Source organism: Jatropha curcas, chromosome 5 (assembly GCF_041381405.1).
Source record: "Jatropha curcas cultivar XTBG-Jc1 chromosome 5, XTBG_Jcur_1.0, whole genome shotgun sequence".
Lineage (NCBI taxonomy): Eukaryota > Viridiplantae > Streptophyta > Magnoliopsida > Malpighiales > Euphorbiaceae > Jatropha > Jatropha curcas.
Genome location: NC_143155.1, coordinates 18,433,598 through 18,438,342, shown reverse-complemented (window position 1 = coordinate 18,438,342; position 4,745 = coordinate 18,433,598). Strand labels below are relative to the sequence as shown.

Here is a 4,745-nt window from a genome sequence, read left to right as displayed (position 1 = left end):
GTATTTAAATAAAATTGTTTAAAGTTGTTATGTTAAGTTTGTTCGGTTAAGTCCGTGTTGACGGCACTTTTCTCTTCTCCCTCCCCACTTTGACTTAATTCTGGGGATCCCAGATTAAGGTTGCAGGAACCTAAAACTTCCATATATAATGATTTATTTTCAATTGTTTTAATTAAATATTGTTTTATATTTAGTATTATGTATTTAAATATATATGTTTTAATGCTCAGTTGATTGCGATCCTTATTGATTTTGTTGGTATCAGAGCCAACAAAATAGAGAATCCATTTGAAAATATCATAGATAGTTTTGGGTATGCCAACTAAACCTGTGGAAAGCCAAGTGTTGGGCTTAGAAAGGGTATAACAGGCAGTGACCGCAACTTGTTGATATCCTAAGATGGATCCTTTATTGTGTAGATCTGTTAGTAGTGTTCAATCGGATGATTCTGACTCTTAAGAAATAAAGAGAGTAATTAATAGAAATGAATTAATTTTACAAGATTTTAGTAAAGCAATTGATGAATGGGAAATACCTAAGGTAGATAAAGAACAAATCTATAAAGTTTCTAAATTTAATTTATGGAAAACTGATTATGTCATAAAAACAGAAGAACGAGATTTTCAATTAAGTAAACCATTTGAAAGAATTACTCTTCTCTCTTCTAAAACATTACAACAACATAAAACTAAAAAATGTAAGTATATTCATATAGGATTAATCCAAGTAGGTATAAAACCTTTAACTAGAGAAGGATTAAACACAAGTATATTAGCAGTGGTAAGAGATGCTAGATTTTTGAATTTTCAAGATTCTTTGTTAGGATCAGTTGAAACTAGTTTAAGTGAAGGACCCATATCCTTTGAAGTATACCCAGATATAACTATCTCATTAAATGATATAAACATTTTAGAAAGTATGGTCTTAGAAATTAAAACCCATAATTATAAAATGAAACAAGGATCAATTCCTATAGCATTGATATATAAGATTCATTATAAAGCAATGAATTCCGCATTTGGTACTAAATATAAGTTACAACCTAAAGTAGGAGAAACAAGATTCCTACAGACAGATTTAACTAAAACTAATACAGTAATACCTAAAACCATTCAATGGAAAGACATCACATTACCAGAAGAATGGATCTTAGAAGGAATAGTACCCCCTCCAATTCCAGATAAAGTAAAACCAAATATAAATCTACAAAAAATTGAGCAATATGAAGATGGTAAAGTAACATTAAAATTTAATAGAAGTCAAAGTTCAAGATATACAGGGTCATCATCTTCTGTCATAACAGATGATATGGAAAAACCCTCTTCAAATATACCTTCAGTCATTTATGCAAAATATAAAGATACTGAACCTAAACCTATTATTCAAACACTAGTCAAACCTAGGTACTCTACTTCAGATATTCCAAGTTTAGGTCCATCTCTTAAAATGAAAGGTGTTGATTATAGCTCCTCAATTCCGCAAGCAGTTTATAATCCAATAGAAAACTATGTAAACCAGCAATCAAATTTAGCAAACTCATCACCTGGATCACCAACAGCTTCGGCTATCACTGAAAATATACAAGAGATAAATAGAGAACTAAATGTACTTAGTAAAGACGATATTGAGAAAGGACTAATAAAAGAAATTACAAAAACCAAAAATCTGATGAAATTAAATAGGATCCTAAAAACTCATACCTTTGAGGATTTAAAATATGAATATTTGAATTATAAACTAAATACTCAAACTAAAATCAACTTCTTTGATTGGTTTGCATTAACTAAAGAAAATGGTTCCACTAAAAGTTTAAATCCAATCACCATTAGAGATAAGCGACCAGAATGGATTGTAAATGATAGAACTATACAAAGTGATTTTTCACCTAAAACAATTAGTAAATTAAAATATCAAGACAATGAAATTGTCTGTGCCCCATATAAAATAGCTAGAGAGACTGATACAGATAAAAAACTAATAGAACAAAATAATTTTAGTAATGCAAGTTTAATTTGTTTAAATACACAATTAAAACGAATAGAAAACTTATTAGAAGAAAAACCCAATTTAGAGGACAACGTAAAAGGTAAAGAAAAGATAAAATCTCACATTTTTAAACCATATCAACTTTCTCTATCTAGTCAAAAGGAATTACAAAATAAATTTCTAGGCACATTAAAAGATCAGCTAAGTAAACTCGAATTACATTCAGAATCTACGCAACAAGTAGCACCTGAAACCCCTCAAACATCTAGAAATATAAATATAATAGAAGGAAATTCTCACTCTGAAATCAGTGAACCTGAATCCGAAGATATAAAACAATTTGAAATCAACCCAATATCACATAGAGAAATAGTAAATAGAGCACCAGATTTAGGCTTAATAGATAAACCAAATCACATATCTCAATTTAAATATAATGCTACTACAATTTATGAATGGAATATAGATGGGTTATCTGAATATAATATATTAAGTATATTCCAACAAATGACTATGGCAGCTAATGCTTATAAAACTCAGTCAATTATATCAGATAGGGCTATAGCAGAAATAATTATAGCAGGATTTACAGGCCAATTAAAAGGTTGGTGGGATTATCACCTAACTGACCAACAACATTTAGAAATATTAAATTCCATTCAGGTAAATAGTGAAGGAGAACCAATATATGATGAAAATGGTGAAACTATTCAAGATGCAGTGTCAACATTAATTCTCACTATTTCATTACATTTTATAGGAGATCCATCCCATTTAAAAGATAAAAATGCAGAATTATTAAGCAATCTAAAATGTAAAAAATTAAGTGACTTCCAATATTATAAGACTACTTTCCTTACTAGGTTAATGTTAAGGGAAGATTCCAATCAAGCCTTTTGGAGAGAGAAGTTCTTAGTAGGACTACCTTTTTTCTTGAGCGAAAAAGTCAGAAATTATATAAAACAACAATTTGGTAATCCAATACCTTATAATAAATTAACATACGGACAATTAATCAGTATAATTCAAAAAGAAGGATTACAAATTTGTCAAGACTTAAAGCTTCAAAGAACTTTAAAATATGAGTTGCATAAAACTAAACAAGAATTAGGATCATTTTGTAAACAGTTTGATTATGGCATGACATCTACTCAGCAATGTAGAGGCCAATGTCCAGAACCAACTAAACCTAAAAAATACTATAAAAATAAGTATTATAAAAGGCAATACAAGTCCAAACCAAATCACGATAAATACTATCAAAGAGAAAAGTCAAAACCTCATAAGAAATATAAAAGAAAGCAACCATATAAATCACCAAATAAAACTTCTTATAAAGATTTAACTTGTTATAATTGTGGTAAGAAAGGACATACGTCAAAATTCTGTCGATTTAATAAAAAATTAAATGCATTAAATCTAGAAGAAGAAGTGTTAAATAAAATTCATGAACTGTATCTTGATTCAGATACCTCAGAATCAGAGATACTAGAAAGCGAAAATCAAATTGATGAATTAGGAACAACAACTAGTTCTTCAGAGCAAACCATAAACATGCTTACTAAAGATCAAAGTACACTTTTAGAAGTGGTAAATACTATAACTGATACTGAAACTAAGACACAGCTCCTTAAAAAATTAATAAACAATTTTGAAGAAGAAAAGGAATTAAAAGAAATAACCCCTAAACTACAAACTAACACTTATGATTTGACTACTATATTAAATAAAAATAAGAAAATAGAAATGGAAATCTCCACTAAAGAATTACAAAAAGAAATTAGAACTCTAAAACATGAAGTAAACGACTTAAAATTACAATCTCAACAAAATGCTAAGAAAATAAAGATATTAGAATCTCAAATCATATCTAGTTCTTCTTCTGAAGAACCAGATGATGACATAAAAGACGAAATAAACCAATTAGAAGAAGAAGAAATAAATCATAATTTTCTATTTCTATTGCAAGAAATTACTTCAAGAAAATATTTAGTAAAAATAAACATTAAAATAGCAAATGATTTTATCTTAGATGCAATAGCATTATTTGATACAGGAGCGGATTTAAATTGTATAAAATCAGACTTAGTACCTAAAAGATATTGGTTAGACACTAAAGAAAAATTAAGCACAGCAAATAAAACCAAATTAGATATAGTAGGCAAGGTAGAAGCACTAATTATAAACCAAGATTTAGAAATAAAAACAGTATTTCTAATTTCTCCCCAAATAAATTATATGGTAATTTTAGGAACACCTTTTATAAACCTAATAACACCCTATTCAGTTAAGGAAGATTGTATTAAATTCAAAATAAAAAATAAAAAGGCTAGACTTGAATTTACAGAGAAACCTAGGAGAAAAAACTTAAATTTACTAAAAGCTCATTCTATTAGAACAATAGAAATTAATTCATTAATCAAATCCAAGGAAGAAGACTTAAAAGATTTAAAGAATAATATGTGTTTAAAAAGAATTAAAGGACAACTAGAAAATGAATTTATACAAAATAAAATAAAAAACCTAAAAGATTATATGGAGAAAAAACTTTGTGCAGATCACCCTAATGCTTTTTGGAACCGTAAACAGCATATAATTGATTTACCATATGAAAATAATTTTGATGAAAAAACCATTACAACTAAAGCCAGGCCAATTCAAATGAGTCCTGAATTAATAGAACATTGTAAAAACGAAATCAAAGAATTAGAAAATAAAAAATTAATTTGTAAATCAAGAAGCCCATGGTCATGTGCGGC

General features: G+C 28.1%; 1 pseudogene; it reads left to right on the top strand.

The window, feature by feature from the left end:
* The first annotated feature begins 399 nt into the window (after nt 1–399).
* On the top strand, nt 400–4,054 carry LOC149496321 (uncharacterized; annotated as a pseudogene).
* The last annotated feature ends 691 nt before the right edge of the window (nt 4,055–4,745 follow it).